The 14,369-nt window shown below is 50.0% G+C and overlaps 1 protein-coding gene across 3 annotated transcripts in view; it reads left to right on the forward strand.

Moving 5' to 3' along the window:
• LOC106578757 (zinc finger MIZ domain-containing protein 1) overlaps window positions 1-14,369 on the forward strand; it is a 396,722-nt gene that overhangs the window by 331,992 nt on the left and 50,361 nt on the right. The gene's annotated exons all lie outside the window — the stretch shown is intronic.

Raw genomic sequence — 14,369 nt, forward strand, 5'->3', positions numbered from 1 at the left:
GAGAAAGAGAGGAGCGGGGGGAGAGAAAGAAGAGGGCGGGGGAGAAAGAAATATAGAGAATGAGATAGAGGGATTGGGTGGATGGAGAGAGAGATGTAAAGAGAAGACCTTATGATGGTTAAAGACAGCCATGTGTCTGCTCATCACACCTTCTACTTTAGGATGTACCCTCAGGCCCTAGGATGTACCCTCAGGTCCTAGGATGTACCCTCAGACCCTAGGATGTACCCCTCAGACCCTAGGATTTACCCTCAGACCCTAGGATTTACCCGCAGGCCCTAGGATGTACCCTCAGACCCTAGGATGTACCCTCAGACCCTAGGATGTACCCTCAGGTCCTAGCATTTACCCTCAGAACCTAGGATGTACCCTCAGACCCTAGGATTTACCCTCAGGCCCTAGGATGTACCCTCAGACCCTAGGATGTACCCTCAGACCCTAGGATGTACCCTCAGGCCCTAGGATGTACCCTCAGGCCCTAGGATGTACCCTCAGACCCTAGGATGTACCCTCAGACCCTAGGATGTACCCTCAGGCCCTAGGATGTACCCTCAGACTCTAGGATGTAACCTCAGGCCCTAGGATGTAACCCTCAGACCCTAGGATGTAACCTCAGACCCTAGGATGTACCCTCAGGCCCTAGGATGTACCCTCAGGCCCTAGGATGTACCTTCAGGCCCTAGGATGTACCCTCAGAACCTAGGATATACCCTCAGGCCCTAGGATGTACCCTCAGGCCCTAGGATGTACCCTCAGGTCCTAGGATGTACCCTCAGAACCTAGGATGTACCCTCAGAACCTAGGATGTACCCTCAGGCCCTAGGATGAACCCTCAGACCCTAGGATGTACCCTCAGACCCTAGGATGTACCCTCAGACCCTAGGATGTACCCTCAGACGCTAGGATTTACCCTCAGGCCCTAGGATGAACCCTCAGACCCTAGGATGTACCCTCAGACCATAGGATGTACCCTCAGGTCCTAGGATGTACCCTCAGACCCTAGGATGTACCCTCAGAACCTAGGATTTACCCTCAGAGCCTAGGATTTACCCTCAGGCCCTAGGATGTACCGTCAGACCCTAGGATGTACCCTCAGACCCTAGGATGTACCCTCAGGCCCTAGGATGTACCCTCAGGACCTAGGATGTACCCTCAGACCCTAGGATGTACCATCAGGCCCTAGGATGTACCCTCAGGCCCTAGGATGTACCCTCAGACCCTAGGATGTACCCTCAGACCCTAGGATGTACCCTCAGGCCCTAGGATTTACGCTCAGAACCTAGGATTTACCCTCAGGCCCTAGGATTTACCCTCAGGCCCTAGGATGTACCCTCAGGCCCTAGGATGTACCCTCAGAGGCCTAGGATTTACCCTCAGGCCCTAGGATGTACCGTCAGACCCTAGGATGTACCCTCAGACCCTAGGATGTACCCTCAGGCCCTAGGATGTACCCTCAGGCCCTAGGATGTACCCTCAGGCCCTAGGATGTACCTTCAGGCCCCTAGGATGTACCCTCAGAACCTAGGATATACCCTCAGGCCCTAGGATGTACCCTCAGGCCCTAGGATGTACCCTCAGGTCCTAGGATGTACCCTCAGAACCTAGGATGTACCCTCAGAACCTAGGATGTACCCTCAGGCCCTAGGATGAACCCTCAGACCCTAGGATGTACCCTCAGACCCTAGGATGTACCCTCAGACGCTAGGATTTACCCTCAGGCCCTAGGATGAACCCTCAGACCCTAGGATGTACCCTCAGACCATAGGATGTACCCTCAGGTCCTAGGATGTACCCTCAGACCCTAGGATGTACCCTCAGGTCCTAGGATTTACCCTCAGAACCTAGGATGTACCCTCAGAGCCTAGGATTTACCCTCAGGCCCTAGGATGTACCGTCAGACCCTAGGATGTACCCTCAGACCCTAGGATGTACCCTCAGGCCCTAGGATGTACCCTCAGGACCTAGGATGTACCCTCAGACCCTAGGATGTACCATCAGGCCCTAGGATGTACCCTCAGGCACTAGGATGTACCCTCAGGCCCTAGGATGTACCCTCAGACCCTAGGATGTACCCTCAGACCCTAGGATGTACCCTCAGGCCCTAGGATTTACGCTCAGAACCTAGGATTTACCCTCAGGCCCTAGGATGTACCCTCAGACCCTAGGATGTACCCTCAGGCCCTAGGATGTACCCTCAGAGCCTAGGATTTACCCTCAGGCCCTAGGATGTACCGTCAGACCCTAGGATGTACCCCTCAGACCCTAGGATGTACCCTCAGGCCCTAGGATGTACCCTCAGGCCCTAGGATGTACCCCTCAGGCCCTAGGATGTACCCTCAGGCCCTAGGATGTACCCTCAGACCCTAGGATGTACCCTCAGGCCCTAGGATTTACGCTCAGAACCTCGGATTTACCCTCAGGCCCTAGGATGTACCCTCAGACCCTAGGATTTACCCTCAGGCCCTAGGATGTACCCTCAGACCCTAGGATTTACCCTCAGGCCCTTGGATGTACCCTCAGACGTACCCTCAGACCCTAGGATTTACCCTCAGGCCCTAGGATGTACCCTCAGGCCCTATGATGCACCCTCAGAACCTAGGATTTAACCTGTTTCATTTTTGAATATGTTTTGTTTATATAATTAATACAAAATGTTTTTTAGTGACGTCTTTAACTCTCTGCTGGCTTCATCTCAGAAGGGAAACAGTATTATGGTTTGGGGAGAGAGGAAAAAGGGAGGGAGAATTTAACAACTGTTAGGCAGGCCGCTCATGTCGTTTTTTAATGTCTCCCTGGGGCTTTATGAGAGAGAGAGAGAGAGAGAGGAGGAGAGAGAGGAGAGAGAGGAGAGAGAGAGAGAGAGAGGGAGAGGAGAGAGAGAGAGGAGAGAGAGAGAGAGAGAGAGAGAGAGAGAGAGAGAGAGAGAGAGAGAGAGAGAGAGAGGAGAGAGAGAGAGAGAGAGAGAGAGAGAGAGAGAGAGAGAGAGAGAGAGAGAGAGAGAGAGAGAGAGAGTTGGGAAAGAGAGAGAGAGAGAGTGAGTGTTGGAAAGAGAGAGAGAGAGAGAGACAGTGAGATAGTGAGAGAGAGACAGTGAGATAGAGAGAGCAGGAAAGAGAGAGACAGTGAGATGGAAAGAGAGAGAGAGACAGTGAGATGGAAAGAGAGGGAGAGGAGAGAGAGACAGTGAGAGAGAGACAGTGAGATAGAGAGAGAGACAGAGAGAGAGAGACAGTGACAGAGAGAGAGAGAGAGACAGTGAGATAGATAGAGAGAGCAGGAAAGAGATAGAGAGCAGGAGAGAGAGAGAGAGAGAGAGAGAGACAGTGAGATAGAGAAAGCAGGAAAGCGAGAGAGAGAGACAGAGAGAGAGAGAGACAGTGAGATAGAGAGAGCATGAAAGCGAGAGAGAGACAGTGAGATAGAGAGAGCAGGAAAGCGAGAGAGAGACAGTGAGATAGAAAGAGAGAGCATAATGTGAGTGTTGCCTGAACCAGCCAGCAGTCTCAGTAGATGTATTACTGCCCTTTAATGTAGCTGACCATCAGGGAACACAACTGGGGACCAATATCAATACAACACACACACACCACAGTCAGGCAGACCCCTGAGACTAATCTACTAGGCAAAGATGATAAGATACGCTCCTCTCCCCTCCCTCTGTCCTCTCCCCTCTCCCCTCCCACCCTCCATCCTACCCCTCCCTCTGTCCTTTCCCCTCCCACCCTCTATCCTCTCCTCTCCCCTCCCTCTGTCCTCTCCCCTCCCTCTGTGTCCTCTCCCCTCCCTCCCTCTTTCCCTCTTTCCTGCCCTCCCCTCCTTCTCTCCCTCTCTCTCACTCCCTCCTTCCTCCCTCACTCCCTCCCTCCTTCCTTCCTTCTTTCCTTCCTTCCCCTCATTCCCTCTGTCCCTTCCTCCTTCCTCCCTTCTTCCATCCTTCCTTTCTCCTCCCTCCTTCATTTCTTCCCTCCCTCCTTCCTTCCCCTCATTCCCTCCGTCCCTTCCTCCTTCCTCCCTTCTTCCATCCTTCCTTTCTCCTCCCTCCTTCATTTCTTCCCTCCCTCCCTTCCCCTCTCCATGTTTATGGAATAAAGACCTTACACTCACTAGCTGTTAAAACATATTGTATCAGACTAACGTTTATCCTATTGGTTAAACACTAACTGGCAGCTATGTGTAGCCTGTATTGGAACAGCAGTGTAAATTGAATCCCAGACAAGAGGAACACCTGAACTGATTATCTCCGAGCTGTCGGCGTGACTTGTGGAGAAACCTGTTGTGAAAGGGAGGAGAAACAGAGGAGGAGGATAGGAGAGAGGGAGGAGAAACAGAGGAGGAGGATAGGAGGGAGGGAGGAGAAACAGAGGAGGAGGATAGGAGAGAGGGAGGAGAAACAGAGGAGGAGGATAGGAGAGAGGGAGGAGAAACAGAGGAGGAGGATAGGAGAGAGGGAGGAGAAACAGAGGAGGAGGATAGGAGGGAGGGAGGAGAAACAGAGGAGGAGGATAGGAGAGAGGGAGGAGAAACAGAGGAGGAGGATAGGAGGGAGGGAGGAGAAACAGAGGAGGAGGATAGGGGGGAGGGAGGAGAAACAGAGGAGAAACAGTCAGCCTTTTGCGTTAATCAACCTTGATTCTCCACTGTCCCCTTGGAAAGGTCTGAGGAGGGTGGCGGGGAGAGAGGAAGGAAATAGAGAGAGAGGAGGGGTGAGAGGTGGAGGGGGAGAGGAAGGAAATAGAGGGAGAGGGGCGAGGAGGGGTGAGAGGTGGAGGGCAGTATGAGGGAGGAAATAGAGGGAGAAGAGAGGAGGGGAGGGGGGTGAGAGGGGGAGGGGAGTATGAGGGAGGAAATAGAGGGGTAGGAGAGGAGGGAGAGGAGGGGTGAGAGGGGGGAGAGGAGGGGTAAGAGGTGGAAGGGAGTATGAGGGAGGAAATAGAGGGGTAGGAGGGGTGAGAGGGGAGGGGTTAAGAGGCGTATGAGGGAGGAAGAGGAGGGGTGAGAGGGGGAGGGGAGTATGAGGGAGGAAGCAGGAGGGTGAAGAGGTGACAAATCGTATTACCCTGTTCTGTCATATGAAACCTCAAACCTGAAGTTGAGCCTTTTGAGTCAATGCCCCTTTAAATTGATCAGACTGCCCCTTTAAATTGGTCAGGCTCTGTGGACTGCCCTTTAAATTGGTCAGACTGCCCCTTAAACAGGTCAGGCTCTGTGGACTGCCCCTTTAACATTGGTGACTGCCGCTTAAACAGGTCAGGCTCTGTGGACTGCCCCTTTAAATTGGTCAGACTGCCCCTTAAACAGGTCAGGCTCTGTGGACTGCCCCTTTAAATTGGTCAGACTGCCCCTTAAACAGGTCAGGATCTGTGGACTGCCCCTTTAAAGATGTTGTTATCAGCGGAGGTGGTGATTTTGTGTGGCCATAAGCTCTTATCTAACGGTGGGGTAAAATAATTCCCCTTTAAGTGGTGGGGCGGGATATTATTGGTCTCTCTCTCTCTCGTTTAAATTTCAATTTAAGGGCTTTATTGGCATGGAAAAAAATATGTTAACATTGTCAAAGCAAGTGAAATAGATAATAAAGAAAAGTGAAATAAACAATACAAAATGAACAATAAACATTACACTCACAAAGTTTAAAAATGTCAAATTTACTATTATGTCTATGTACAGCGTTGTTTTAAAAAAAAATTATTTACACTTTATTTAACTAGGCAAGTCGTAATGAGTTGTAATGATGTGCAAATAGTTAAAGTACAAAAGGAAAAAATAAATAAACATAAATATGGGTTGTATTTACAATGTTATTTGTTCCTCACTGGTTGCCCTTTTCTTGTGGCAACAGGTCACAAATCTTGCTGCTGTGATGGCACACTGTGGGATTTCGCCCCGTAGATATAGGAGTTTAACAAAATTAGATTGGTTTTTAAATTCTTTGTGGGTCTGTGTAATCTGAGGGAAATATGTGTCTCTAATATGGTCATACATTTGGCAGGAGGTTAGGAAATGCAGCTCAGTTTCCACCTCATTTTGTGGGCAGTGTTTCCCTCTCTATCTCTATCTCCTCAATGTGCCCTGTCACTGCTCAGCTCAAACACACTGTTGTTTTCATTGCACTCTCTTTCTCTCTCTCTCTTTCTTTCTCTCCCCTTCCCTCTCTCCCTCTCAGTATAATTCCTCCTGCGGGTCTCAGCGGCACGGTTTGGGGGAAACTTGTGGGACATGTTTATCAACATGAGAGAGGTGTGATTTAGCCTGGTTAGTCTCTTGTTTGTAACAGAATAATGGTTGAGGTGAGTTAGCCTGGTTAGCCTCTTGTTGTAACAGAATAATGGTTGAGGTGAGTTAGCCTGGTTAGTCTCTTGTTGTAACAGAATAATGGTTGAGGTGAGTTAGCCTGGTTAGCCTCTTGTTGTAACAGAATAATGGTAGAGGTGAGTTAGCCTGGTTAGCCTCTTGTTGTAACAGAATAATGGTTGAGGTGAGTTAGCCTGGTTAGCCTCTTGTTGTAACAGAATAATGGTAGAGGTGAGTTAGCCTGCTTAGCCTCTTGTTGTAACAGAATAATGGTAGAGGTGAGTTAGCCTGGTTAGCCTCTTGTTGTAACAGAATAATGGTAGAGCTGAGTTAGCCTGGTTAGCCTCTTGTTGTAACAGAATAATGGTAGAGCTGAGTTAGCCTGGTTAGCCTCTTGTTGTAACAGAATAATGGTAGAGCTGAGTTAGCCTGGTTAGCCTCTTGTTGTAACAGAATAATGGTAGAGGTGAGTTAGCCTGGTTAGCCTCTTGTTGTAACAGAATAATGGTAGAGCTGAGTTAGCCTGGTTAGCCTCTTGTTGTAACAAAATAATGGTAGAGCTGAGTTAGCCTGGTTAGCCTCTTGTTGTAACAGAATAATGGTAGAGCTGAGTTAGCCTGGTTAGCCTCTTGTTGTAACAGAATAATGGTTGAGGTGAGTTAGCCTGGTTAGCCTCTTGTTGTAACAGAATAATGGTAGAGGTGAGTTAGCCTGGTTAGCCTCTTTTTGTAACAGAATAATGGTAGAGGTGAGTTAGCCTGGTTAGCCTCTCATCAGAGGTGTACCCCTCTCCTTTGTTCAACAGCTCTAGCTAAATACACTGTCCACCCTTACCGCTGTTCTGCCTTTGTTTCCCCCCTCCGTTTAGGTCTTCAATCTCTCCTCTTGTGCCTTGTGTTGTGAATGACACCTGAAAAAGAGCTGATAGGGTTTGATGAAGGCCTGATCATTCCCAGTCCCAACCCTTTCCCTAGTTACGGCCCCAGTCCCAACCCTTTCCCTAGTTACGGCCCCAGTTCCAACCCTTTCTCTAGTTACAACCTCAGTCCCAACCCTTTCCCTAGTTACAACCTCAGTCCCAACCCTTTCCCTAGTTACAACCCCAGTCCCAACCCTTTCCCTAGTTACAACCTCAGTCCCAACCCTTTCCCTAGTTACAACCTCAGTCCCAACCCTTTCCCTAGTTACAACCCCAGTCCCAACCCTTTCCCTAGTTACAACCTCAGTCCCAACCCTTTCCCTAGTTACAACCTCAGTCCCAACCCTTTCCCTAGTTACAACCTCAGTCCCAACCCTTTCCCTAGTTACAACCCCAGTCCCAACCCTTTCCCTAGTTACAACCCCAGTCCCAACCCTTTCTCTAGTTACAACCCCAGTCCCAACCCTTTCCCTAGTTACAACCCCAGTCCCAACCCTTTCCCTAGTTACAACCTCAGTCCCAACCCTTTCCCTAGTTACAACCCCAGTCCCAACCCTTTCCCTAGTTACAACCCCAGTCCCAACCCTTTCTCTAGTTACAACCCCAGTCCCAACCCTTTCTCTAGTTACAACCCCAGTCCCAACCCTTTCCCTAGTTACAACCCCAGTCCCAACCCTTTCCCTAGTTACAACCCCAGTCCCAACCCTTTCCCTAGTTACAACCCCAGTCCCAACCCTTTCCCTAGTTACAACCCCAGTCCCAACCCTTTCCCTAGTTACAACCTCAGTCCCAACCCTTTCCCTAGTTACAACCCCAGTCCCAACCCTTTCCCTAGTTACAACCCCAGTCCCAACCCTTTCCCTAGTTACAACCCCAGTCCCAACCCTTTCCCTAGTTACAACCCCAGTCCCAACCCTTTCTCTAGTTACAACCCCAGTCCCAACCCTTTCCCTAGTTACAACCTCAGTCCCAACCCTTTCCCTAGTTACAACCCCAGACCCAACCCTTTCCCTAGTTACAACCCCAGTCCCAACCCTTTCTCTAGTTACAACCTCAGTCCCAACCCTTTCCCTAGTTACAACCCCAGTCCCAACCCTTTCTCTAGTTACAACCTCAGTCCCAACCCTTTCCCTAGTTACAACCCCAGTCCCAACCCTTTCCCTAGTTACAACCTCAGTCCCAACCTTTTCCCTAGTTACAACCCCAGTCCCAACCCCAGACCCAACCCTTTCCCTAGTTACAACCCCAGTCCCAACCCTTTCCCTAGTTACAACCCCAGTCCCAACCCTTTCTCTAGTTACAACCCCAGTCCCAACCCCAGTCCCAACCCTTTCCCTAGTTACAACCCCAGTCCCAACCTTTTCCCTAGTTACATCCCCAGCGTCACCCTCACATCAACCACAACCCCCTTCCACAGGCTCAACCCAGACTCAGTCTAGCCTAAGCCAGATAGTCCCTATCCCTGACCTTAACAGTACCCATAAAGTCCCAGCCCCAATCCAGGCCAGCTGTAACCCAACCTAGCCCTAACCCAACCCAGCCCTAACCCAGCTCAGCCCTAACCCAGCCCTAAAGCAGGCCAGCCCTAACCCAGGCCAGCCCTAACCCAGGCCAGCCCTAACCCAGGCCAGCCCTAACCCAGGCCAGCTCTAACCCAGGCCAGCCCTAACCCAGGCCAGCTCTAACCAAGCCCAGCTGTAACCCAGGCCAGCAATAACAGAGCAGTCTGTCTCCTGGCACCTGCCTTGCCAGAGTATGGAGGGAGGGAGGGAGGGAGGGAGGGGGGGGATGAAAAACCCAGCTGCCTCTGTGCCTGGGCCCTGTGAGGCTTCTAAATGAGAGGGAGGAGAGGAGGAGAGAGGGAGGGAGGGAGGGAGGGACTGCTGGCACCATCTGGACATGTCTTCTGTATTCCAGTCCTCATCTTTACACAGAGCCAGACTGGTGTTTTCTGTATTCCACCCCTCATCTTTACACAGAGCCAGACTGGTGTCTTCTGTATTCCACCCCTCATCTTAACACAGAGCCAGACTGGTGTTTTCTGTATTCCACCCCTCATCTTTACACAGAGCCAGTCTGGTGTTTTCTGTATTCCAGTCCTCATCTTTACACAGAGCCAGACTGGTGTTTTCTGTATTCCAGTCCTCATCTTTACACAGAGCCAGACTGGTGTCTTCTGTATTCCACCCCTCATCTTTACACAGAGCCAGTCTGGTGTTTTCTGTATTCCAGTCCTCATCTTTACACAGAGCCAGTCTGGTGTTTTCTGTATTCCAGTCCTCATCTTAACACAGAGCCAGTCTGGTGTTTTCTGTATTCCAGTCCTCATCTTTACACAGAGCCAGTCTGGTGTTTTCTGTATTCCAGTCCTCATCTTAACACAGAGCCAGTCTGGTGTTTTCTGTATTCCAGTCCTCATCTTTACACAGAGCCAGTCTGGTGTTTTCTGTATTCCAGTCCTCATCTTTACACAGAGCCAGTCTGGTGTTTTCTGTATTCCAGTCCTCATCTTTACACAGAGCCAGACTGGTGTTTTCTGTATTCCAGTCCTCATCTTTACACAGAGCCAGACTGGTGTCTTCTGTATTCCACCCCTCATCTTTACACAGAGCCAGTCTGGTGTTTTCTGTATTCCAGTCCTCATCTTTACACAGAGCCAGTCTGGTGTTTTCTGTATTCCAGTCCTCATCTTAACACAGAGCCAGTCTGGTGTTTTCTGTATTCCAGTCCTCATCTTTACACAGAGCCAGTCTGGTGTTTTCTGTATTCCAGTCCTCATCTTAACACAGAGCCAGTCTGGTGTTTTCTGTATTCCAGTCCTCATCTTTACACAGAGCCAGTCTGGTGTTTTCTGTATTCCAGTCCTCATCTTTACACAGAGCCAGTCTGGTGTTTTCTGTATTCCAGCCCTCATCTTTACACAGAGCCAGTCTGGTGTTTTCTGTATTCCAGTCCTCATCTTTACACAGAGCCAGTCTGGTGTTTTCTGTATTCCAGCCCTCATCTTTACACAGAGCCAGACTGGTTTGCTCAGTGTTCAAATGAAACGAGAGCTGACTTTTGGGGCTAGAAGCTCTCTTTCTCTCTCTGACTGAAGTAGGCTGTCTGAGGGGGTAGAGGGTATCTGTGTGTGTGTCTTAATCTCTGAGTTGTTTATGAAGGAAGCTAGATGCTTTAGTTTTTTCTTCCCTCCAGGTCCATCAGCCTTCTGCGGTTCTTCTCTTGAGAGCCAGGTCTGCCTACGGCGGCCTTTCTCAATAGCAAGGCTATGCTCACTGAGTCTGTACATAGTTAAATATTTCCTTAAGTTTGGGTCAGTCACAGTGGTCAGGTATTTTGCCACTGTGTCCTCTCTGTTTAGGGCCAAATAGCATTCTGGTTTGCACAGTTTTTATGTTAATTCTGTCTCTCTCTCTCTTTCTCTCCCACTCCTCTCCCTCTTGTCTTTCCATCTCTCTCCCTCATCTCTCACACAGACATGGCATAATAGTCAGTCAGTCCCTGTGTGCGTGTGTTATATTATACTGATGTGATTGATCCCTGCTTACTGTCACTGAGCTTCACACTGATGTATCTGACCCCTGAACCCTGTTTACTGTCACTGAGCTTCACACTGATGTATCTGACCCCTGAACCCTGTTTACTGTCACTGAGCTTCACACTGATGTATCTGACCCCTGAACCCTGTTTACTGTCACTGAGCTTCACAATGATGTGATTGACCCTGATCCCTTTTTACTGTCACTGAGCCTCACACTGATGTAACTGACCCCTGTTTACTGTCACTGAGCCTCACACTGATGTAACTGACCCCTGTTTACTGTCACTGAGCCTCTCACTGATGTAACTGACCCCTGTTTACTGTCACTGAGCCTTACACTGATGTAACTGACCCCTGTTTACTGTCACTGAGCCTCACAATGATGTAACTGACCCCTGTTTACTGTCACTGAGCCTCACACTGATGTAACTGACCCCTGTTTACTGTCACTGAGCCTCACACTGATGTAACTGACCCCTGTTTACTGTCACTGAGCCTCACACTGATGTAACTGACCCCTGTTTACTGTCACTGAGCCTCACACTGATGTAACTGACCCCTGTTTACTGTCACTGAGCCTCACACTGATGTAACTGACCCCTGTTTACTGTCACTGAGCCTCTCACTGATGTATCTGACCCCTGTTTACTGTCACTGAGCTTCACACTGATGTATCTGACCCCTGTTTACTGTCACTGAGCCTCTCACTGATGTATCTGACCCCTGTTTACTGTCACTGAGCTTCACACTGATGTATCTGACCCCTGTTTACTGTCACTGAGCCTCTCACTGATGTATCTGACCCCTGTTTACTGTCACTGATGTTTTTTTTAATTTTACCTTTATTTAACCAGGCAAGTCAGTTAAGAACCAATTTCTATTTACAATGACGGCCTAGGAACAGTGGGTTAACTGCCTTGTTCAGGGGCAGAACGACAGATGTTTACCTTGTCAACTCAGAGATTCGATCCAGCAACCTTTCGGTTACTAGTCCAACGCTCTAACCACTAGGCTTACTGCTGCCCCAAAGTGTGATGTAACTGAAGACGCATGCACTTACGCACGCACGCACGCACTTACGCACGCGCACACAAACACACACACACACACACACACACACACACACACACACACACACACACACACACACACACACACACACACACACACACACACACACACACACAGAGTTTCATCCCGCTCCTCAGTGTAGAAGCAGTGCTGCTGTGAATCACAAGAGGTGGCTGGCCTCTCCTCTGCTTTGATTGGTCCCACATTCTCTTTCTTTGCTACCGCCGTTCCGTGGTGCTGGCCGGGATAAAGAGAACGAGAATAAAGGAAAAGTGTCTCTTTTGTAGTTGGCACACTGCTAAAGATGGACCCCCCCTCAGTTACCTGACCAGCGAGCAGTAGGTAGGTAGAGACAGATGTAGGGAGGTAGACCGGTAGGTAGAGAGGAAGCTAGAGATGGAGGGAGGTAGAGAGGAAGCTAGAGATGGAGGGAGGTAGAGAGGAAGCTAGAGATGTAGAGAGGAAGCTAGAGATGGAGGGAGGTAGAGAGGAAGGTAGAGATGGAGGGAGGTAGAGAGAAATCTAGAGATGGAGGGAGGTAGAGAGGAAGGTAGAGATGGAGGGAGGGAGGTGGAGGTAGAGGAAAATAGTGAGGGACGTGGGGAGGGAGGGAGGGAGGTAGGAGGGAAGGAAGAAAGTGGGGAGGGAGGGAAGCAGGGATGTGGCGAGGGAAGGAGGAAAGGAGGTGGGAGGGAGGGAAGGAAGGAGGGAAGGAGGGGGGAGGGAAGGAGGGAGGGAGGGAGGGAAGCGGGGAGGTAGGTAGAGGGAAGGAGGGAAGCAGGGAGGAAGGTAGAGAGGGAAGGAGGGAGGGAGGTAGGGAGGGAGGGATTCAGTCCATCTGAGGGATCTGTAGGGCCAGACTGAACCCTAGTGGACAAGGACAGAAGTGACACTGAGTTGGCTGGTTTGGTAGTGGGGTAGTGGTTTTCAAAACATTCCTCGGGGACCCCCAGATGTTTCACAACGTTGTTGTAGTCCTGAACTGGCTCACCTGATTCACCTAGTAAAGGGCTTGATGATTAGTTGACAAGTTGAATCAGGTGCTAGCTCTGGAATAGATGAAATACCTGGAACAACTGAAGGTCCCAGAGGAGAGGTTTGACATTCGCTGTTCTATAACATGGAACGACTGGAGGTCCCAGAGGAGAGGTTTGACATTCGCTGTTCTATAACATGGAACGACTGGAGGTCCCAGAGGAGAGGTTTGACATTCGCTGTTCTATAACATGGAACGACTGGAGGTCCCAGAGGAGAGGTTTGACATTCGCTGTTCTATAACATGGAACGACTGGAGGTCCCAGAGGAGAGGTTTGACATTCGCTGTTCTATAACATGGAACGACTGAAGGTCCCAGAGGAGAGGTTTGACATTCGCTGTTCTATAACATGGAACGACTGGAGGTCCCAGAGGAGAGGTTTGACATTCGCTGTTCTATAACATGGAACGACTGGAGGTCCCAGAGGAGAGGTTTGACATTCGCTGTTCTATAACATGTAACGACTGGAGGTCCCAGAGGAGAGGTTTGACATTCGCTGTTCTATAACATGGAACGACTGGAGGTCCCAGAGGAGAGGTTTGACATTCGCTGTTCTATAACATGGAACGACTGGAGGTCCCAGAGGAGAGGTTTGACATTCGCTGTTCTATAACATGGAACGACTGGAGGTCCCAGAGGAGAGGTTTGACATTCGCTGTTCTATAACATGGAACGACTGGAGGTCCCAGAGGAGAGGTTTGACATTCGCTGTTCTATAACATGGAACGACTGGAGGTCCCAGAGGAGAGGTTTGAGACCACCTGTACTAAAGCACTTTGTGGGATGTTCTGCACTGTCAGCAGGTGGTCCATTACATTTCAATGTGTTTGTCGTTGATTTTTCATCTGTCCTTTCTCTCTCACACCTCTGTGGGAGGTCTGGCTGTGGAAGCCTGTTATACTGGGAATACAGCCCAAATCACACCCTATTCCCTATGTGCTGCAGAGGAGAAGGATGAGATGAGGAGAGTGATGAGGGATCAGAGAGAGGAGAGGAGGATGAAAGGAGAGGAGAGTGATGAGGGATCAGAGAGAGGAGAGGAGGATGAAAGGAGAGGAGAGAGCGTTCAGAGAGAGGAGAGGAGAGAAGAGAGGAGAGGAGAGAGAGATCAGGGAGAGGAGAAAGGGGTCAGAGAGAGGAGAGGAGAGAGAGATCAGGGAGAGGAGAGGACAGAGGAGAGGAGAGAGAGGAGAGAGAGATCAGGGAGAGGAGAGAGGGGTCAGAGAGAGGAGAGGAGAGAGAGATCAGGGAGAGGAGAGAGGGGTCAGAGAGAGGAGAGAGGGGAATAGCGTGCCAATGGGGATGTATCCTATCTGTGCTGATATCACTCCTACCAGGAGTGGATTTTAACAGTCAGGACTAATGTGTTCTCATCCCTCTGTCCTCCCATCCCTCTCCTCTCCTCCTCTCATCCCTCTCTACTCGTATCCCTCTCTCCTCCCTCCTCATCCTTCTATCCTCTCCTCTCTCCTTCTCTCCTCTCCTCTCATCCCTCTCTCCTCTCTTCTCAT

The sequence above is a fragment of the Salmo salar genome, chromosome 19 (assembly GCF_965601325.2).
Source record: "Salmo salar chromosome 19, fSalSal1, whole genome shotgun sequence".
In the NCBI taxonomy this organism is placed as follows: Eukaryota; Metazoa; Chordata; class Actinopteri; order Salmoniformes; family Salmonidae; genus Salmo; species Salmo salar.